The sequence below is a fragment of the Chrysemys picta genome, chromosome 6 (genome assembly GCF_011386835.1).
Source record: "Chrysemys picta bellii isolate R12L10 chromosome 6, ASM1138683v2, whole genome shotgun sequence".
Lineage (NCBI taxonomy): Eukaryota > Metazoa > Chordata > Testudines > Emydidae > Chrysemys > Chrysemys picta.
In genome coordinates, this window is record NC_088796.1 from 83,716,863 (window position 1) to 83,740,301 (window position 23,439).

The 23,439-nt window shown below is 42.6% G+C and overlaps 1 protein-coding gene across 11 annotated transcripts in view; it reads left to right on the top strand.

Annotated features, from left to right (window-relative positions):
• The first annotated feature begins 1,191 nt into the window (after positions 1-1,191).
• SEMA4D (semaphorin 4D) overlaps positions 1,192-23,439 on the top strand; it is a 159,989-nt gene continuing 137,741 nt past the window's right edge. For 4 of the 11 annotated variants that reach the window (XR_010588854.1, XM_005307647.5, XM_042854590.2 and 1 more), the window contains exon 1: positions 1,238-1,586. The gene's annotated coding sequence lies outside the window, so the exon portion shown is untranslated. Of the gene's footprint in view, positions 1,773-2,617; positions 2,803-23,439 lie in introns of those variants that run through there. The other 7 variants (XM_065550391.1, XM_005307645.4, XM_065550393.1 and 4 more) reach the window with 5 other exon arrangements.

The following is a 23,439-nucleotide window of genomic DNA, read 5'->3' on the forward strand; positions in this document are numbered from 1 at the left end:
TATAAACTCATCTAGATATTTGCCTAGTTTTACAACAGGCTACATAAAAAGCATCAGCGAAGTCATTACTAAACTAAAATGTCATACATAAAATAACTTGATTATACTGCTCTGTATCCTATACACTGAAATGTATGTACAATACACCGCTACCTCGATATAACGCGACCCGATATAACAGGAATTCGGATATAATGGGGGTAAAGCAGTGCTCCAGGGGGGCGGGGCTGCACACTCTGGTGGATCAAAGCAAGTTCAATATAACACGATTTCATCTATAAAGCGGTAAGATTTTTTGGCTCCTGAGGACAGCGTTATATCGAGGTAGAGGTGTATTATATTCCAATTGATTTATTTTATAATTATATGGTAAAAATGATAAAGTAGCATTTTTTCGGTAATAGTGTGCTGTGACACTTGTATTTTTAGGTCTGATTTTGTAAGCAAATAGTTTTAAGGTGACATAAACCTTGGGGTATGCAAGATAAATCAGACTCCTGAAGGGACTACAGTGGTCTGGAAAGGCTGAGAACCAACCCCTGGCCTAGATGATGTGTGGAAGGAATTAATCTAAAACTACTATGTGTGTGCCTCCCGAATAGTCCCATTGACACCAAATGAAATTACATCCATAAAGTACCTGTGTAAAGTAAGCCTTGGCTACGGGTTTGGCTATGACATCTAGTCACTGTGGTCTCCCAACACCTAGGCAATCTTTAGTGTGTTTGACAGTTCCTTTCTTGTTTAGTATCCTCCCCCCCATCACACACTAGTGTGTCTCAGCTACATAACTTCATTCTATATACAGGAGATGACACAGTAGTCAGGGCACTTGTGAATATTCAGCAGGAGCAATCTTGTCTGTGTTAGCCAGGTTATTATACAGTGTCTGTGTGTGTGAGAAGAAAGACATCCAGGTTTATGATTCAAGGCCGGATAAAATGGCACACAAATGAGAAATAACGTCTGTTACAAGTGAAAAGCCCTCCGCTCTGGAGGTTTCCATTTCCAGCCCTGGTATTTTGAGAAGAAAGGTCTTCCTCTCCCTCTGTGCTTACAGATAGCAGTAGCAGCGTAGGGAAACGTAGCATGTTTTCTGTGTACAAACACGTCTGAATCTCCCCCCCGGACATGCAGCTAACACTCCATCATCATTTTGAGGCAGCGTTTGCAAGTGCTCTCCCCTCCCCCAGCCCGGGGCTAGCAGGTTTTTCTGTGCCTGCTTCCCCGAGCCATTGACCAAAATCTCCCTCTGAAAACAACTATCAAAATCTTCCTCGCTTGTCACAGCTTGAGCCTGGGCTGCCTACAGCTCCCCTCCCCCCAAGTCACAACCCCCAGCATCCCCTCCCCCTGGAGCTGCTCTCGGTAGGGCAACAAGCCCTCAGGCTGCTGCCTTGAGCTCCCTCCTCCTCCCCTCCAGCAGCAGCCGCCATACTGCGGGGCAACCCAAACTTGTTACACACTGGCACCAACTCCTCCTCTTGCTGCTGCCCCCTGTTGCAGGCGCCTCAGCAGCGGCACGCAGAACAGCGGGAGGCGGCCCTGGGAACTGGAGCGCGAGCGGAGGAGTTACAGCCTTGCAGGTAGGAGCTTTTGCCCGTGCACGTTGCATGCCGACGGCTGCCTGGCCGAGCTCTTTGCAGCGCCGGGGAGACGCGGAGCAGCCGCAGCCGCAGCCTGCGGGCTGAGTGAGTGGCCTCTGCGGTTCCAGGATTTGGGTTGGGGTCCGTGCCGCGGAGCGCCGGCCGGCCCAGGGTTGTGTTGCGGAGGTTGGTTGGCTGGAGGCCCGCGGGGAATTGTCTCGGGTTGCCGGGGCGGGGAGGGTGTTTGCGGGGCAGGCTGGCAGCATCTGTGCGCAGGGCCAGGGGGGTGGTAGGTGGCTGGGAAGTGGTTGCTCGCGGAGCTGGGGAGGGACCGGCTCTGTCTGGCCGCTTCTCTCGGGTGGGTTTGTTGCTTCACAGATCGCATTTTGCAACGCGGCTCCGGTTCTCCCAGGACTCGGCGTTTCCGCACCACCCTTCCCACTAAAGCAGCCGCAGCTTCCCTCCCTGCTGTTGCCTATGCAAGAGCTCGCACTGCCAGCTGCCCTAGCCTGGCGGGGGGTGGGGGGTGGGATAGTGGGGTGATCCCCCCAGCCGCCGTGCCTCCCGGGGTGCTTAGTCCGCGCCGCGTGTGAACACGCGCACCTGCCCTGAGAGGGGAACCTGTGTGAGCCCCCCAGAAGCCTGCAGACAAATCACACCTGCTTTGTGCCAGTCCCTGTTTCATATAAAGAGGCAGGTTTTCTGCTTGCGTTTCACGGTCACAAGGGGAGAGCTGGGAAAGTGCTGATCCTCCCTGGGGTTACTTTCCCCCCATCGGATTGTGCAGCAGCTTAAAGGAGCCCAGAGGGAGGGTCTGGGAGAGGAGTGAAGGAAAGGCCTAGGCACGGCTGCTTTCTCCAGCTGTGACAAACTGAAGGCAGGAGCGCTGGAGAAAAATGAAATAAACAGAGAGATTTAAGCTCTTATCAGACCCATTACAAAACTTCTGCCTTGGCGTGAGATGCTTTGGAAGAGACGCCTCCCGTCTCTCCTTGACAGCTTTATCAGTGTTTCCCCTTCCAGCCCTGTTTGTCTCCGCTGGCTGTTGTGCCCCTTGCTCCACCACTGCAGTCCAAATCTGGTTCTCTCTCTCACCCGCTCCACTCCTGCTGCTGCCCAGCGAAAAGGAGAGGCTGCTCGTTTGGTTTAATGAGGGCAGGGCATAGTTTAACCTTGCACTGGGAGTCCTATCCTCAGGCAGTTCGGGTGGAGTAAAGTAATACGTTTTGTGTTGTTGTGTTTGTCTTCTGGTCACAATCATATTATTTGGTTTTGGGTTTTTTTTGAGGACGCTGTTGGTCTGTGCTGCACCTGTTGTAGCAGTTTGGCTGCACTGAGTTGAACCTCTTGGTGTGTTGCCAGTATCAACATGTAAAGGATATTTGAGCTGGCTGCTTGTTTTTGGTAAATACAAATCTCAGACATTTTCATTGAACAGGGAAGTGGCTTGTTTACCTCAAAAGCTGTAGGTTGCTTGGCTCTGAACTTGTGGTATCTTGGTGCTTAAGTCAGCACTTCTGTTTAAAATCTCATTCTTATATGAAATAGAAATCAAGCCTGTATTTGATGCTTAATGTTCGGAAACTTGCTGCATATGTTTTCGAAGAACCACTCTGTATTCTTTTATTTCTCAGCTGTCGTAAGATTTTATATCAGCTTTTTGCAGAGTTGCTGAGGTTACAAAAGATGCATGAAATGAATCAGAGTTTCTTGTCAATTCTTATTTGCCCTCAAGCTAATTATAAATGAAAATCTTCTGTGCTGTCAGTCTAAGGTATATGTTATTTGGTAATGTGTTCTGAGGTTTAGACACCATGCAGTCTCCAGTACATAATTCTTTTGCATCAAGATAATGCAGTGATCATAAATTTCAATGGTGCATACTTTGGCTTAGATCTAATGTATTGATATTAATATATAATGCATCCTGTGGAGGAGGACTGTACCTGCCCTAGCACGTGAATGGATTATGTCAGTGGTTCTCAACCAGAGGTCTGGGGCCCACTGGGGGGCAGCAAGCAGGTTTCAGGGGGTCCGCCCAGCAGAGCAGGCAATAGACTTGCTGGGGACCCAGGCAGAAAGCTGAAGCCCCGCTGCCTGGGGCAGTGTAGACATATCCTTCGTGTCCAGCAGAGCTGAAAAGCTCATTCTTTGTGAAAGGAGCCATTTTCTTTCCCGCCCAGCTAAAATAACTATTATGGCTTTAGTTGTTCTTAAAAAACAAAGCAACTCAGAAAACACTGTTCTAAACTTACCTTTTGACTGTGTACAGCTTTCTGCAATCATGTTTTGGAGCAGATCCTTAACCACTCTGCTAAACCTGAGCAAACAAACTTTACATAGGTTTGCTCTGTGAGAGCCAGAATTCTCTGCTTCAGGCAAATAGCCACTACTGAGGATCAATAGCCACTATTGAGGCCCTAGCTTATTCAACACCTGTTCTCCCCTCCCCTCCCCCCCAAGTGAGGCATTCTGACCAGACAGCGTGTAGTGGTGAATTGATTACTCGCTTGCCTTCAAATCTTCCAATGCATTGCTGCAGGTACAGGAATCAGAGTGCACTCCTCTGATACCTGCAGGCAGTTCAGAGTACCTCTCTGCAGATTCGTAATTTGCTAACCCCACAAAGTGGAACCCACTGAGTTTAGGGTCCTCCTTTGATGCAGGGGATGTGGCAGGGGCACAGTTTTGCCATTGAAGTGCTACAAGGGGTTTCTGCTGTTGTCATAGTTGGTTTTTTCTCATTCAAGGCCCTTTCTACTAGGGATGTAAATATTGGTCAAAAAAGTGAATCGGTTAAACGATTATAATTATATCGTTTAACTGGTTAACCTTTAACTGAAGTCACCCCAGCGGGCCAGCGCCAGGAGGCAGGGGCTGAGGTCCTGCTGGCTCGGCACGGCTGGGGCTGGAGCCGCTCCAGCCTGCCATGGTCGGGGTTCTGTCGTCCGGCCAGCCCGCTGGGGCTGGGGTCCCGCCTGTCCATCGCAGACGGGACTGGGGTCCTGCCTGCCCGCCCAGTGTGGCTGTGGCTGCTCCGGCACGAATGGGATTGGAGTCCCGCCTGCGTGGCGTGGACGGGGTCCTGCCGGCCCAGGCGGCCGGCCTGCCACCAGGGTAAATGGTGAAGGTCCGGTTAACAGTAAGCCTAATGCTTACCATTTAACCTTTTACATCCCTACTCTCTACACTGCATTTACTAACCATGGCTCCAATTCTGCAACTGCATCCACACAAGTGGATCTCTGTGCAGAATAATGCTGAAGTCAATGGGTTTCATGCAGGGGCAGCAGGGATATGCTTGCACAGACACAGCTGCAAAATCAGGCCTTAAGTTGAAAGTGTGTTGACTTTGCCAAATTGTTTCAGTTAAAAAAAACAACCAAAAAAAATACACATTTTAAAAAAAATATCAAAATGTTTTGTTTTGACAATTTCAAAATAAAATATTTTGATTTTTCAATTCAAAAAGGCTGCTTTTAGATTTCCTTCAATTTTATTTAAAATAATCTAAAAAAGCTTCAAAACGAAACAAAACATTTAGTTTCAGGTCAAACAAAACATTTCATTTGATCCAATTTTAAGAACTGCCAGCAAACAGAAAAATCAGTTATTCACACAGGTCTAGTTAGGTGTCAAATTGGGCATTTAAAAGTTAACACAAAATCAGTGTTACGCGGCTACCCCTCTGATACTTGACAAAATCAGTGTTTACTTTGGAAAATTGTGGCCTTGCTATAGAAAAAAACTAAATTGCTGAGTGGAACAGCAGAATGTAGTGTAAACGTCAAGACTCCACTATTCTTTTGATTTTATTTATTTATTTTTTTATGACGGGCCAGGAGTTGTGGAACGAGAGGCCTAACAGGCCTAATGATCTAGGGGTCCCTGAGCCCAGTCTCTAGCCTGAGCCAGGACGTCTACACTGCAATTGTAGAGCCCCACAGCCTGAGACCCATGGGCCAACTGCAAGTGTCTTATTGCAGTGTAGACATACCCTAAGGATTCAAGGGAAGATTTGCGTGGAGACTTACTTTCATTTAGCCAACTCTGTTGCTGCTTTCTGTTTCCTAGTAATAGATGGGTCACTTCAAAAATGTTTAAGCAACTATTTTATTATATAGACGTCTGTGAACAGTAATAATACGTTGTATGAGTACAACTGCTCTCTGCCAAAGGAGAATGGCTTTAAACATTTTCTGGGGCTTTTTAAGGGCCCTGCCATAAAGACTGCCTGAGAGTTGCGTGAATCAGCGAATCCCCTGGATGCCCTGGCCCTGCCATTGCCATTTCCCTAAGGAGCCCTCCCCAGTTGCCATAGCACAAACCTTTTTACACTGGCTTCTCTGTGTGAATCCTATGAGGGAAGACTGTGGACACATGGTCAGTAGGTACCAGCTGCATGGAGCCACTTGGCCATGATGTGAGGTTGCAGTGGGCTGCATGTGCTCTCTTTGCTCTGCTCCTTTCAGCTCTCTCACATACCACTTGCACAATTCCTGTTTACTTGAACGTTTGTTGTAGTAAGAATTTTTGTCTTACAAGTTTCACTATTGTGAGGATTGCAAAGTAGAATACAGCTTGTATTTTGTTACAAATGTTAGTGAAAATGAGTTCTTTGAATTACATGCAGTGTTGAAATAGTCTACTTGTATTAAAGCCAAGAGTTAATTACTGTAAGATCTAAGACGTGCCGTACATAGTCTGCAGAAAGTGCTGTGTAGATCAACAGATATGCATTGACTCTAGGAAATACTTTAACCAAAGAGAGTCTTTTTCTTGTTTAGATCAATGAGAATGGTGCTGCCATAAGAGAATTACTCTGGAATATTATTTAAATTAGGGATGTAAATATTGGTTAAAAAAGTTAGCCGGTTAAACGATTAAAATTATATCATTTCACTGGTTAATCATTAACTGAGGTCACTTCGGTGGGCCGGTGGGCCAGGGCTGTGGTCCTGCCTGCCCGCTGCGGATGGGATTGGGGTTGGGGCCACTCCGGTGCGGCTGTGGCTCGGGTCCCACCTGCCTGTTGCAGATGGGGTGCCGCCGGCCACTGGGGTTAACAGTTAAGGTCCAATTAACGTTGAGCCTAACGCTTACCGGTTAACCGTTTAAGCTTTTACAGCCCTAATTTAAATTCTTTACTATTCATAGATCTCTTATGATTTGTTCGTTGGCTTTAGAAAATAAGAAATTCCAAGAAGCAGTTGTTGTCATTGCTTTTTTTGTCTAATGTAGGAAAATGAAACATTTTCTGATGAAAGAATACAGAGTATTTCAAATGTTCAAGGAAAATATCCTTTTTTTCAACAGTATTTGTTGGGCAAAGACATATTGAAATAAGAAGTGACAGTGACGGAGAGCTGTATTTATCAAAGTTGACTGATGTAATTTATACACTGAGACTTAAATGTAGATCATTATAAGAACCAAAATTTTCTGTGATTTACATGAGTCTAAAGGGGATTTTTCAAGGTGCAAGGTCACTCGTGTTATTTGTAAACTTACAAGGTTTTTTCTAGTTTTAAATTAAACCTTAATTACTTATTCATGTGACTGATTTCATATTTCATGATTCATTTTTAGAGAATGCAAGAAGTAGTAATACATAAGACGATACATAATGATGAGATGGTGCCATAAAGGAAAGAAATTTGTGTTCTATTTTGTTACTTTGTAGACTCATGGATTTCAAGGCCAGAAGAGACCACTGTGATCATGTACTCTGAGCTCTTGTATAACGCAGGACATAAAACTTCCCCAAAATAATTCCTAGAGCAGATCTTTTAGAGATATCTGATTTTGATTTAAAAATTGGCAGTGTTGGAGAATCCACCTTGGTATGTAATGTTATGGTGTAATCAGTTACCTTTACGGTATTGTTACACATATACACACACACATAATTCTATTTGTGTTTCACATTCAGGTCTTCTCCATCTTAGAAAACTCTAGAAAGTTGTCTGTGTTCAGGGTGGAAAAAAAAATCCCACCTATACTTCTGCCAGCTTCAGCTGCAATGAAAGGAGCACTAGTGTAGACAAGGTTCTGGTAACTTCCAGCATTTTTACCACCATTACGGAGTCCCATTTATATAAAAATCTCTACTATGGCTACCACCAGAAGAGCTGCGCTGAGAGTGAATTGAATGTCTATTTTCTTAGGGTAAATAAGCACTGTAAGGACTGGCGACTAGTGACATGACATCTCAAGAGTAAAAGCAGAGCGGGAATGGATTTTTAGTCAAATTGCTTAAAACATGGTGGCCTTTGTTCTTAACACCTATTTAACTTCAGTGTCTGATTAATGTTTTGGAGAAAGTCTCTTAAAATTTCAAAGTTTATACCCCTTCATTTAAGCTGTGCCAGGGCACATTAAACATGCTTTGAGACAACTGTAAACCCAAAGGAAACCAGACTCGGCATTTTTGATATTTCTGCGGGGAGTGGGTAGAGAGAAGAAAATTAAAACTTAAAAAAATCTCACCTCAAAACCCTGCTTCTTCCAGCCTATAGAAGAAAGAATGGTCACAAGCCTAATTAAAAAAAGATCCTTTCTCACATTTAAACATTCGTGTCCATTTCTCTACTTGTCTTTCAGAAGTTTCCACTGAACTTGTAAAGTATCACTTTCACATTTTATTCTACAGCAAAATTAGTAACTCCAAGTTTGCAAGCAAGAGGGGGACAGTGTCTCGCTCATACGCACGCCCAGCCCTGCCTCCCGCTCCATATGTGGGCGGGCAGGCTCAGCCTGGCGGATTCAACTGTGGAGCAGCTTAGTGTGGGGTGGAAGGGTTCTGTGTGGGGCAGTCTGGCTGCCGGTGGCTCGGCAGAGTGTCCAGGTGTGGAGGGGATCTGGATGCACAGGGGCTCATTGTGGGGTTCTGGGTGCAGGGGAAATGGGACTCTGCAGCGGGGTCCAGGTGAAGGTGGATGGGGCTTGGTGGGGAGGTCCGGGTGCTGGGGGCGTGGGGTGTGGTGGAGGTCCAGATGTGGGGAGCTCATCAGAGTGGACCAGGTGCAGGGGAGTTTGATTGTGGGGGGGGGTTCAGTAGCGGGTGATCTGGGTGCAGGGGTGGGGGGTCTGGATGAAGGGGGGTGGGCTCAGCAGGTGGGGGGGTCCAGATGCAGGGGGGGCTCTGGATTTAGGGGGTGAGGCTCAGTAGGGTGGGAGTTTACTTGCAGGAGGCTCGGGAGTGTGGGATCTGGGTGTAGAGGGGGAGTCTGTATATGGGCAGTTGTGGATTAGCTACTGGGCCAAAGGGGCCCATGTCCTGACGTGTTCCATCCTGCCCATGGGCGCTCCTGCCGGGGAGCGGGCTTTGCCATGATCTGTCTGCCCAGGAAGTGGGGTTGGGGTCCTGGGGCTTGCCCCACTCCGTCCAGCACTCCCGCTGGGAAGCCTGTGCCCTGACCCTGCTCCCCAGCAGGAGTGCCAGGGGAGGGGTGGGGGGGACTGTAGGCAGAAGTGGGTGGGGACGGGCCCCCACATGCTCTGGCCCCCACATGCTCTGGCCCAAGGCTCCATGAAACAGTAATCTGCCGCTGGGTATGGGAGGGGGGTCCAGATGCACAGGGGATGGTGGACAGGGGAGCAGCTCCCCATACAGCAACCCCTTCCCTGCAGCTGAGGAGCGATGGGGGCAAGAATCAGATGGGGTGTGTGCGGAGCTTCCTGCAGGTGGGGAGATTTCTGGGTGTGGGTCTGACCAAGCTACTCCTTGCAGGGGAAGAAGTCTTGTTGTCCTCCCTTGCCCTCAGCCTAACCAGGACTAGCAGCTGAGCCCAGCACAGGGTAGGAGCCGCCAGCTGGGGCATCCCAGCCCAGTCCTCACCGCAGCGATTTACCTCTCCTCTAGCTGCTCTGGGCACCCGAAAGTAGGCACCTGTGCTGCTGAGGAAGGGTGCCTGACTGCTCTTGTGGCTTCCCTTTGCTTCCCCATCATTTTCTGTGAGGAAGCAAAGAAATGTCTGGGGAATGTGAATTCTGCACACACACACACTGGTGCAGAATTCTCCCAGGAGTAATGGGCTGAGCTGGCGAAGGCATTACACTTGGCAGCATTTCTCCATTTGTCTGTCTGTAACCTGATAATTGTTGAATGCTGCATCCAACCAGTTCCAAAATATAGGGAAAGATCTAGATATCAGTGACCACAACCCTGTTGATTTTAGAGAAAACCAAAAGTGGGAGCACATGAAGTCCCTCCCAGCCAGTTCTTTAGCAAAGCTGCGGTTTCAAGCACTTCTGCCATAATCTGTAGATCTCACAACTGGTTTAATGCCTTCCAGCATAAGAGTACTCCTCTTTCATCTCTGTCTATCCTCCCAATATAGTTTAACATGTTGACACTTGGAATAACTTATCTACCAGACAGAAAAAAGAATAGTGGTGGGAGAAAGTACCATGGGGGTGGGGAGGAATAGGGGCATGCCTCCCTGGCATAGGAGGCAAAATGAGGGACTCTGGTATAAGAGAGAGGGACCTACAGAACCTTTTGCATTGAGGGAAGGGGGCATGCACACAGGGACCTGGGATGGGGAGGGGGAAATGAAAGGATGGAAGGATCCCCTGATGTGTGTAATAACCTTAGCCTATAGAAGCTAGGAAATGTGTGACCCTGATGTAGGGGCATGGCTGCCCCCATAGTGGTCTCTGCTGGCAAAGTGGCACTGCAGCATTCCTTACCTCAATTTCCCTCTCCAAAGTAGGTCTCTTAAGCTCTCCTCACACCTGTCTGTGCTAGAGATTGGCTTAGCTCTCTGGCTAACTCCCAAACAAACACAACCTCTTCCAGCAAAAGTCCAAACTAAAAAAGTCCAAACAAATAAAAAGGGTTCCTTTATTCTTTAGGGCTTCTCTGCAACCCACCTTCTGGCTCCTGTTCCCATACCTGTCCTCCCAACCTATAGGTTGGTTCCCTTGAGTACCATTCTCAGATGCTGGCTTAGGGCCTTCTGCAGGAATCTGCCCATTCCCAGACTGATCCGTCTCAGGTCTTTTATAAGCTATCACCTGTGCCTCCTGAGTGGACCCTCTCAGTCTGGGAAGCAGCTAATTAATTATGAGACAGGTCTGGCTGGCCCTATCTCCCTATAAGGGGCCAGTCACTTGGCCATGATGTGAAGTTGCAGAGTTAGGCACCTAGGTTCCCTATACAATGCACAGGGGGAGAGAGGCATCTTAGACTGCAGTCCACAAAAGCCAGCATGCTTGGTGAGGAACCAATGGGAGATGCTGGTGAGAGAGCTCTGTCCTAAATCCTGGAGATAGGTGCCTAAGCCTGGGCTGCAGATCCCTGCTTAGCAGTCCAAAAACGCTAATCTGTCTCCTGGAGTCATGCTGTATAGGTGACTAAGTAGTGTCTTGGAGGAGTGAGATCCACATTAGTGGGGAGAAGAGGAGGCGGTGAACGGGGACTGAACCTTGGGTCTCCCACCTCCCACATGGGTGCCCTAAACACTGGTCTGTCGAGTCTTTCTCTCTGGCCCAGTGACTATTCCATTGTGGATAAATATTTAAATGGTCACTGGGCCAGAAAGAGAGAGTATGCCTCTGTAGTCCAGTGATTAGAGCACTCTTCTGCCCCAGAGTCCAGTCCCACTGGAGCAGTGGCTCTTTTACTACTGTATTTTTCCACAGCTGGGTCAAGCCTGAAGTTGTTGCAGCTGCCTAGTCCCAAATAAATTGTGTGCACAGCAGGAGTTTGATGTTCCTGGGCATTGATGCTGCCTGATAAGCTCATGAATTCTCCTCTGCTGGTTGTGAGGGTCACAGAAGTACCAGGGGAGAAAAAAACCCATGAAAAACATGATTAAAATAGGGAGGGAAAAATCAAAAGTATTTGAGGGCAGACCTCAATGTGCCTTTGTTTTTGCATATACTAGTCACTTACATGCAGGTATTTTGTTTGCACAAGTAATTGAATTTGCACATGCAAAATCCAGTTGTGTATGACTTCCCTGAACAAATGGTGCTGTGTGAATTCTGACTCACAGAAAGTGTGCATGCACAAGTGGAAGCTATATTTTTGAAAAATTGTCCCTATTATAATTCCAATTGAAAGAGACTGAAAATGTTTTATAGCTATTGGTGTGCGTTAGAATAACAATGCATGATGCAGCACAGGGGTTCAGAGATGTAAAAGGTCTTTGACAGATTTGTATTTGCATTCTTTCCCTTTCTGATTGTCGTGCATGATTCTTTAGGAATAGGATTATAAAGGAGCTGGACTGGGACTTAGTTGATGTATCAGAACTTATGTATGTTTGTTTGTTTATTCATTTATGCATAATACATGGCTAAATTCAGAGTTGGTCTAAAAAACCCAGCTTTGATATGCTGCAGAGTGAACTAGCCATTTTTTACTTTATTTAGTCTAAAATAAAAAGAAGGGACTGTGCAAAGAATACACAGTAAGTACATAAATCTGGAAATTGACCTTGTTATAGCATACTTTATTGTGACTTTCTCTATGATGAGTCCTATTTTATGATGATGGGCAGAGAAAAACCAGTATGTAACAATGTGTCTCAGTGCTAAGTATGGAACTCTCCAAGTCATCTACATAGGGGTGAAGCTAGTTTGTCCTTTGGGATTCTGATTGCTCATTCACAGGATCAAACTGTAAATAATAATATAAAACCTAAAAGTGATGCAGTATTACAGTACTGTATATTACAGTATTCATATTTATACTTATTCATAGGAATGCATGGTAATGTGCTCCTACATCTTTGCATAAGTGTTCTAATTTGTTCAAATCCCATTTGTTTAATCATACCGTAGTGATTTAAAAAAGGCACTCAGTTCACCACAAGCAAAAACATGCCTGAAATCCTAAAACAAATCTGAATAAGATGACACTCTGCTCCCTGACCTGATACTTGATTTTTAAACAAAACATGATATAACAAAATAAAAATGGTAGATGATTTATATTTTTGAACCCCCATTTCTCCCCCAAACCATTTGCTAATTTGCCTTTCCAGAAAAATGTAATAAAATCAGCTTATAAAGTTTCAGATGGATCATTTTTTATAGTGAAGCTGGAGCTGCAGCAGGAGTGTTTAAATAGGGTTTATATTTCCCAATAACTATATGGAGAAACAAGCATCTTTTAGTTTGTTAAAGTATAGTAGTTTCATGAGCAGTGCGGTTACATCTTTTAAAAATCTTTCCCTATGTAATAGATAACTTATTTATAAATTCTGAAATAATTTCTTCATGAAAATAGACTAGTCAGTTTCTAGTGAGTTCACTTTCAGATTCTCATGCTCTAAGAGCAATCAATCAATATAGATAAACCCAAATAATGTTAAAATGGATGTTGAAAAACTATTGGAAGGCTGACTTGCTATCGAAATGGAAAAAGATACTGCTTTTGCTCTCTGAATAAATGGAAGCCCTGAAAGCTCTAAGGTTTAGTAAATTAATTTCTTTAAATTGAATGAGTAACTAAAACAATAAAGAAGTAAAATAGCATTTGATAGTACATTTCAGTGTAGAATAACCACATGGCTTTCATCTGCAATTAATTCACACTTCAGAGGAAATAAAAATATTATAACATTGCATAGAAAGTTAAATATAGCTAACTGAAAGTTTATATGTGTGTGTGTGGAGAGGTGTGTGTGTGTGTATTCGGATTAAAATGGTAAACGCCTTTTAAAATCAATACAAATATTGTCTGTGACTATCGCTGGCCAGATGCTGAAGCAGATAGGTATTAAATTACAGCACAATGATGTTTAGGGACTTCAGCAGGGTGTATCATTTCAAAGGCAACTTTAAACAAGTATTTATGTGGCATACACTAAGTAATTACCTCTAGTATTGGCAGTCTGCTGGCAAATAAAGTTATGTTATGGTGCAGTTAGAAACTTCATTTGAAAGTCTAATCTTTACATTCTTCAACTGAAGAACAATGTCAAATTCATCATTCGTTTGTGCTAAATGTCAGGTGTCTGCTTAACTACATCTTGGCTTGGATTGGAAGTATGTGAGTGTGGTTGATTCCTAGTGTACTGGATACTGTGGATGACTGATGGACATGGGTACAGAGGAACTTTCAAGCTCTTTCTTTGCATCTGGTCTTGTCACTGTTGGCTAGGCCAGGCTTGTTTGCTTCAGTAGCTAGGTTCTTGCTTCATAGGAGGCTCTTTCAGTACTTTCTTCTGTGGTCACTATTTTGGAGCCAGACGTTGGTTAAATCTGTTTTTTTGGCTAGAGCTTGTGTTGAAAATTTTGGACAAAAAAAGGGACATATTCTTCACAATAAATTCATTTCATTTTCTGACTGTGACCCAGGACCCTTTTTGTGCCAACTGGCAGAGGGCGTGGGGGTGGGGTGGGGCACACATTTCATAGAGAATTATGTGCACAATAATTCATCAAAGGGTGCATGTGAGGTCTCTACTGAGAGCCAATAGTCCACTGGTCATCATAATCAATGCAAAATGTATGTATGGATAATATTTAAGGAGTTATGTATCTATATTTGAAATTATGTTTTCAAAGCCTTGGCATTAAGTCAGGTAAACGGGGTGATTATGACTCAGACTGGTTCTTTCCAGGCAGTAGATGCTTTTCTCCTTGGCTGGGCATTGTGTATTGTCTGTTTAACAATATAGGTCAGTTTGTATTTGGAGCCAAAATGCTCATTAAGAGATTGTGAAATCTTCAAGAGAGGAAATTTACAAGAAGAAATAAAAGTGTGAGGGGATCCAGCTTATGAATGAAGACAACAGATTGATGGAGTATGGGGGAGAGGTACCACAGTGAATCTTTCCACTGAAGAGGTAAAAGGACAGTGTGACTTGTCTCACAAATGGAAGATCACAGCCAAGCCTGGCTGTATATGCTGTAAGGATTTTGGACTGTAAGTGAGTTTTTGCTCTAAGTAAGTAATCCTAGAATGCATGTTATGTTTTATATGTAACCATTTTATTTTCCAGTACTTCTACTTGCTTTCACTAGAATCTCTACTCTTTGTCAAATTCACTTTTTCTTGTTTTACTGTAAACATTATTAATTGCAGTGTATTAAGGGGATCTGTGATCTGAGGTGTAACAGGTAAGCTGAAGGGTCTGTTCCTTTGGGAGCAGGGAATCTGTAAATATTGAGTGTCCTGAGACTAGGACAGGGCCTGGACAGTCCAGGGGGATGCCTGGAGGGCTGAGGGGTTTGAGTGGCCCTATCATTACAGTGGAGCCTGCGTAGGCTGAGCTCAGAGCTTGTGTGGCCTGCGACCAGTGAAGTTAGGGAGCTGAGCCACGGCAGGCGCAGACAACACTTCCTCACACTGAGCCACGTCAGGCGCAGACAACACTTCCTCACACTGGTAGGTGCCCCCTGGGAAGCGTCACACTGACTATCTCTGGCCATTCAGGAATTGTGAGTAAATCTTTCATCCCTTCTTTAAGGATCTGAAAACTTTCTTTGGGCCAGGACATTTCCCTCAAAAGTGGGATTAGGCTAATGTCTGTTATCTCCAAAGTATTATATAATTTCTAGCGTCTCGCAGGAACGACTGTTGAATCTCCCTTTTTATATCAACAATTTTCTCTGTGTCACAAATGTAGCAGTATGTTGTCTTAATTAGCAGTATTTTAACTTTTCAGTAGGAATTCCTATATTTGTCACCTGACCTAGATTTGTGTTTCAGCCTTTCTTCTTATATGTTGACTTAGTTCCAATGCTTCCTTCTCCACTTGGATCTTTTTTGACTTCTTATAGTTTTCTAACTTTACCTATATCTCTTTTGATGGTTCACATCTTTCTGACTACTTGCATTCTCCCATTCTCCTGAAGAGAATGGTGTAGGAGGGAAGGCTCCAGGCTCTTGATAGCCTAATTTTAATAAATCCTCAAATTGCTAATAAGAGTTGCCACTCTTGTTTTGTCCAGTTCATCCAGATTTGCATTGGTTTGGAAGAAAACAATTAAAGGAACATAAACAAGGACCAGGTGGACAGTTGGAGTGCTTTGCTGGTATAGATATACTGAACCAGTAAATGCTCCTAGAATTTATGCAGCGTATACTGGCAAAACTGTATGTACTTTTGTTATGCTCATACAAAGCACACGGGATCTTTTCGCAGGGAAAAGGCAAATATGCCGTATTTATTGAAAATACAACAGTTAGCATATGCTTTTCAGACACACACACACACACACACACCACCCCCACCCTCTGCCAGATGATGTTTATAGTTATCAGGCTGCTGTAGCTCGAGTCAATCTAATGGCCAGTTAGATTGAGCACGAGTGAGGAGCTGGGCTCTGTCGGTCGCGATCCAATGCTCCGAGGCTTTGCAGGACTGAATGCAGAGTTCCATGGCAAAACACCCCAGCTTTATAGTTGTAAATTCCCATTTGAGTCCATGCATTTTGCAATGTCATCCTGTAATCATTAGTCCTTAAGTGGTGTTATCATTTGATGGTTATTGTTGGGCTTCCCATCGTTATCTCTTATTTGTTGTCTCGCTTTTGGGGGTGCCTGCCTCACCTCGGAGGTCGTCAGTGCTGCTAACATGTTTGGCATGGGGTACAATGGATGTTTTCTGATTGTTTGTGTGAATGAGGAATGCATGCATCAGGAAAAGATAAGGTGTGAAACCCATCACAAATGTCCAGATGGTCAAGAAAAAGTGAGAGACTTGGAAAGACCAGGAGACAATCTCTTACAGAAACCTTCAAAGGTATGCAGACAGCAGTATACATTGTAAATCAAGCCTTGCTAAACCTTATAACTAAAACAATTCACATTGGGGCTTCAGGCCCTCAACGTTCTTCTAATCTATTTATCATAGACACAATACAAAATCCTGTCTCTTACTAACTAAACTTTATAACAGGTCCTAATTGTAATGTATATTGGAAACAGGATCCCAGTCTCAGATGGTCATTCCTTTCTGTTGTTCAAAAAGGGTGGCTGGCAGAATGAAATAAAAGTTTACATAATTCTTATAGTACAGTTAGTACAATTATAAAATCCTGCTCCTACACTTTAGGGGTTTTTGGTGGCATATGTCAGTCACAAATCACATCTCATTGCACCCCTGACCAATATTACACTTGCCAGCAAACATTTATAGTGTAGAGTTGGACAAAGTCAAATAGCCTTAGTTCACAGGCCTCTGCTTACTCACTGTCTTTCAAATGTTTCACTTTATTTCAATTTTGAAGTATAGTTTCACTTGTGATGTAAAAAATAAGTATTGTGGGCTGCTTAAGTAGTCTCTTAGATTGGCTTCACCAAGTCAGCCTTGTGTTTTCATTGTGGGCATTTTTAGATCCTGATCCTGCAAACAGTTGCTCATGTAAGTAGTTCTATTGAAATCAATGGGGTTATTCACATGTATAAAATTTGACACATGCTCAACTCTCTTGCTAAATTGGGATCTTAACATTAGCAAAATGTGGCAAATGTACCATATTGATTATGTGGAGATAGATTAGAGTATACGAGTATGCTTAGCTTGCTAGAATTTGTAATCAACATTGCAAGAAGATTTTGTGGTTTTTTTTGTTTTGATAAAGCTTGGTAAGAATGGTCCATTTTTATTGCAGCAAAGCCTGTAGGAACAGATTGGAAGATTGTGCATAGCTCCACACTGCATAAATTAATAGACATTGGCTCTGATCCTACAAGCGTGGGCAGATCTCTGCACTCACTCTGAGCCACACTGACCTACCCACTGCATGGATTATCTTGCAGGATTGAGGTCTAAGCAAGGTCGTTGCTGTGATTTCGCCAATGGAAGTTGCTCCAGGAGGCAGTGAAATAATCCCCAAAAGGGTGGAACAGACGAATGGGTATGAAATGGGTGGGGGAGAGAGAAGATCAATTATGAAACAGGAATATTAGCTAAATACATGAATGTACCTTGGTAGGACATGCCACGTGGTCTTCTCCTGATGAGAGAGAGGGAGAAGGAGTAGTTGCACAAATCCCCAGGAGGCAAAAGTATACATTCCCGTCTCCACACAGTAGTTGCAAAACTATCTCAGGGTTTGCTAAGAATTCATGCATATGTATTAGGTTTTCCTTTACTTAGCTAAAAGAAGAACAGGAGGACTTGTGGCACCTTAGAGACTAACAAATTTATTAGAGCATAAGCTTTCGTGGACTATAGCCCACTTCTTCGGATGCATATAGAATGGAACATATATTGAGGAGATATATATACACACATACAGAGAGCATAAACAGGTGGGAGTTGTCTTACCACCTCTGAGAGGCCAATTAATTAAGAGAAAAATTAATTGGCCTCTCAGAGGTGGTAAGACAACTCCCACCTGTTTATGCTCTCTGTATGTGTGTATATATATCTCCTCAATATATGTTCCATTCTATATGCATCCGAAGAAGTGGGCTATAGTCCACGAAAGCTTATGCTCTAATAAATTTGTTAGTCTCTAAGGTGCCACAAGTCCTCCTGTTCTTCTTTTTGCGGATACAGACTAACACGGCTGCTACTCTGAAACCTTTACTTAGCTGTAACTGGAGAACCCACTTATCAGAAACTTAACCCTTCTGTATTGCAGAAATGTAGTGTGGTGAAAATGAAAACATTGCTTAAAAATTTAAGTGATCATTAGGTGAATGAGAATAAATAGCTCTGCTAATTAGACCAGTATAGTTTTGTTTTTAAAATAAGATAGTGAAAATACTGTAAAAAATATAGTACTAGCTTCAGGAGAAGAGTACATATTTCACTTTTTTAACTTCAGTCAAAATTAACCCTATTTTCAGCCACAGTCAAGGGAACAGTGCATGTATTCACCTCTGTATATATAGAACCATCCAAAAAAATCTCTTAAAAATGAGAGGAAGGGGGAATCCTTGGTCCCACTGAAGTCCATATGAGTTTTACCACTCAGTTAATAGGACCAGGATTTTACTGAGAGTGTCAACAGAATTATTAGTGATATTCAGCAAGATGACAAGTGGATAAAGTGGACTGTCTCCTAAACTGAAGTGAGGTAGAGAAGATAGTGGTGTTTTTCATTTCTAATGCATATATATTTACTTTGGGGGAATATTGTGTTGGATACATAGGAAAATGAAAAGTGCTTCTAGCTATAAAACCAGTCAGTATTAAACATTCCCAATTCGATGATACTGATATCTCACTTCACATGTGGTTGAATTTTTCTATCTAGATTCAAGTTTAGAAGGCTCTCCCTGCACCTGTGCTTTTTAAATGGGCCTCTTATGTACCTTGCTTGATCACACAGCTGATCATACATGTTGATATTTAGGAACTCCTTTTTCTCCTGCTTTTGAAATGGCAGACCCAGGGGGGAAAGTAATCACTGCTCAATGCATGTCTCCTGTTCTTTAATTCAATTGTTGGCTTTTATGAGCTTTATAGCCTTCTGGTTTTATGTCTGCCTGTATTTCCTTTCAAAGTCTTGCCATATCATCTGAAATAGAATGCAAGTTATTTTTGTTACTGTGTTTTGACAATTGTTTTGTTCTGAGATTATGAAATAATTAGCATCTGATTGGTTTTATACTCACTGATTTCTGTTTAATATGAACAAAAACCTAAGTCACATTTACAAGATGGGAACTGTCTCCTGGAAAGCAGTGACTATGAACATAACTTAGGTGTAATGGTAGATAAGTAGGCTTGGCAGAATTCAGTTTTTACTTTTTTATAATTTTGATGGATAATATCGATGTTTAAGCATTTTTTTCTATTTTATAGATCGAAAGTTTCATAGTTGTGGAAAATTAAAGGAGGGGTCAGACAATTTAATGACAGTAGGTGTTGATATTCAAAAAGTTAAAGCTTTATAACTGTTAAAACACAAATTGTCAACATCACGTGAAAATGTACAAAGTAAATATCCTTAAATCAAACTATAATAAGTTCTCAAGCAGCTTTTTTCGTACTTTGTAAATTTCAGTTATTATCTATAGAAATATTTTTTCCAGTTTGTGTGTGTGTGTGTGTGTGTGTGTGTGTGTGTGTGGTTAAATCAATGTTTGCCAGCATTTACTGATAAAAATCTATCCTTCCATGTCTCCTGATAACCAGTTGAACAGGAGCTGCTGTAGCTAAAAGGGCAAATGATCCTTGGATAGGTAAGCAGGGAAATACCAAATAGAAGTAGAGAGGGGTATTACCTCTGAAGATAACATTAGTCAGACCATTACTGGAATACTGTCTCTCTTTTTGGTGTCTACATTTCAAAAAGGATGTTGACAAATTGAAAGGGGTTCAGAGAAGAGCTACAGGACTAATTCAAGGTTTGGAAAGCACGTCTTTACAGTGAGAAACTAAAGAAACTTATTCTCTTTAATTTATCCAAGAGAAAACTTAAAGGTGATTTGATCATGGTCTGTAAGTACCTACATGTGAAAGAGATGCACTTTAATCTAGCAGATGAATGCATAAGGAGATCCAGTGGATGGAATTGGAAGCTAGACAAATTCATATTAGAAATAAGGTAGTGATTTTTAACAGTAAAGATAATTAATTATTGGAACAAGTTACCTAGGGACTTGGAAGTCATCTGAAGTATTTAAATCAAGACAGGATATCTTTCGGGTGTGTGCTAGGTCAAACTGAAATTATGGGCTTGATGCAGATGTTATTGGGTGAGGTTCTATGGCATGTATTATGAGGGTGGTTAAACTAGCCTACCATAATGGTCCCTCCTTCCCTTAAAATCTGTGAATCTTTTTACTTTTTTTTTTTCTATGTAAACCCAGAACATTAAGTTGGAACCACGGAGAAGTGCAGTACAGGGAACTTTCTGCTGTATATAGTTCAGATCTGTAGATAGAAAACTTGCGTGTATTTTAGTGTCCCTTTTCCATAAAAAAGCCGCTAGTTTTAACTCTTAAGATGTATTTCCCGCTACTCAGCCAAGCATAATGTGATGAAACTGGGAGTCTGATTCTCATATCAGTTATGCTGGAGTTAATCTCCTTTTTAAAGTGGAGTTACTCTTGATTTACACTGGTGTCCCTGAGCTCAGAATCAGACCCGAGGACTATTACTGTTGGGGACTCATGTCTCCAGCAACAGAGTTTGGTGAAAATAGCTATTCCCTTTTTGAATTAGCTGTGTTTGTAATATTAAAATTTTAGTTTCTTTCCAACCCATGGGTCAACAGTTTCCCCATTATGAAAGTGACATTTTAAAAAGTTTCGAGTAAAGAGAGAGGATCTGTTGCTGCCCTGAAAATGACAGGGGCCTCACTGCTAATCCACGGGTTGTAATGAGGTTTTTGCAAGTTTAAGAAAAAGTATTCTCCAGGGGGAGGGAGGGAGAGAGGGTAGAGAAGCCTTCAGAATAAAGGTATATCTGAGAGTGAATGGCCTAAAATAACTCAGAATGAAATTTTGCCCTCAGTCAGTGTTCTTATGCAACTCTCATTTGTTTTCATTTGCAGTTGAATCTGAGGGCAGAATTTGTCATAGGTTAGCAGTTGGGCCAAAGAGAAGCCTCTGAATTTAAAGACTATTAAATCCCTAAAAAAAAAAGAAAATCTCTCTGCCGGAATAGCTTTTTGGGCTGTATGCTATGAAATGCTCTTATATGAGTTGGTCTTTCTGGGTATCTGATCTATTTTAATTTGGTAGTAAAATCATTTATTTTAAGACTAGAAGGGGGTATTAGATCTGTATGACCACCTGTATAACACTGGTCACGGACATTCATCCAGTTACTTCTATTGAGCCCAGTAACTTGTGTTTGACTAAAGCATATCTTCCAGAAAGGCATCTAGTCTTGATGTGAAGACATTAAGAGATGGAGAATCCACCTCTTCCCTTGTTAGTTTGTTCCAAAAGTTAATCATCATAAAAGGGGAAATATTGCCTGAAATGATGCTTACCATCATTATTTCATTGATTCCTTAAGGGGGTGGATGAGATGGAATGGATTGTTCCTCTTAAACACCGGTGCCAAGATTTATGCCAAAGTAATAGCATGTAGAACTGGAAAAAATCTTGCCTACTCTAATTTGTGGTTAGAGGCCAAATGGGCTTTTGTCTATGATGTATATCTTGTGAATAGTACCAGAAGTAGAACTGGGCAAAATAACTGAAAACAGTTTAGTGAGCTATTTTGCCAGCTAGCTTTTGTGCCTTCTGTACCTCCTGAAATTAAAAACTTTCTCAGTATTTCAGGGGACTGAAATCTCCCTGTTTGCACGCTTCACTGTATTCAAAAATCCAGTTTTGTGGTGGTGGTAGTGCCTCTGTGGAAGCCCCATGTATTACTTGATTGAGTGCAGGACTGTGAGCTAGAGGTTCCTAGTTCTATTCCCATCTCTGTTAGGGTCACAAGTTTTAGCATAAAGTGAAACCTGAAGAAATAAAAATACTTCACTTAAAATTTCCAAAATTGCATGTAGGTAGATATAGATGGGAAAATTGAGATGCCCAGAGATTAAGGGTCAGATTTTGAAAAGTGTTGGTTAGTTCTGGCTGTTTCAGTTTTTAGGTGCCCAATTTAGATAACTAGGCTTTGATTTCAGAGGTGCTCAGCACTCCAGTTAAAATGGAAGCAGCTCAGCACCTCTGAAAATCTGGCCCTGAAGCACTCTTGATGTCCAAGTTACACCGCTACCTCGATATAACGGCACCCGTTATAACACGAATTTGGATATAAAGCGGTAAAGCAGTGCTCTGCGGGGGGGGGGGGGGGGTGAGGCTGCGCACTCCAGTGGATCAAAGCAAGTTCAATATAACGCGGTTTCACCTATAACGCGGTAAGATTTTTTTGGCTCCTGAGGACAGCGTTATATCGAGGTAGAGGTGTATCTACATTCTGAACTCTTCGAGAATTTTTGATTTCCATCTCACTTTCTGTTCTGTCATAAGCTTCGACAGCACTTACTAAAATAGTGTGCAAGTTTCTCTCTGCCCTCCATTGTAAGGAAAAAATCATCTGTTTGCTCTTTAGGATTTTAATCTGTACAATTTAAATGATCTTTCACTAAGTATATTATACAATCTCTGATTATACAGTCAAATTAATAATTTAGAATAAAACAGAAATGTTCGGCGTTGTTTTACCTTGGATCCCTGACCCCTCATGCATGTCTCCGCATGTTTCTCCATTGTTCTTTCATGCTCTTGGTCAGTGGTTCTCAAACTTTTGTACTGGTGACCCCTTACACATAGCATGCTTCTGTGTGCAACCCCCCTTTTAAATTAAAAACACTTGTTTACATATTTAACACCATTATAAATGCTGCAGGCGAAGCGCGGTTTGGGGTGGAGGGTGACAGCTCGCGACCCCCCCATGTAATAATCTCATGACCCACTGAGAGGTCCCGACCCCCAGTTTGAGGACCCCTGCTCTTGTTGAATTTGCTGCTTGAGTTACGTCACATGCGTCTAAGAGGTGTATCAATGTTACCGAAGTACTGAAAATAAGGCTGTAAAATCTCGAGCAAAAATCTCTAGGAGTATGTGGGACAAGAATTGTTTGTTTTTTTTAATCTTAAGGTAATGTGTTATATTGCTTAGATTTCAGAAAGGTAAATGTCTACAGATTTCAGTACTTAGATGGAAAAATGCAAATAATTTTGTACCACTGTGTTAATTTCAGCAGGCCATGCTCTGGGAATAAATTTATGAGGCTATTTGTGCTCTTGTGTTCATGAATGCTGTCAGATGGCTAGTGCTCACAATGAAAAACAGCAGCTTTTTTGTCTCATGGCTGCTATTGCATATAAAGTCAGAAAACTGAGCTAAAACCAAGTGATGAAATTTCCTTTAATTAAAAAAACAAACTTTTTGGGTTAATTTTGAATGGCTTTTCTTTCTTCATTCATTATTTATTTATTTTTATATAACTGAGGAATGCCTACT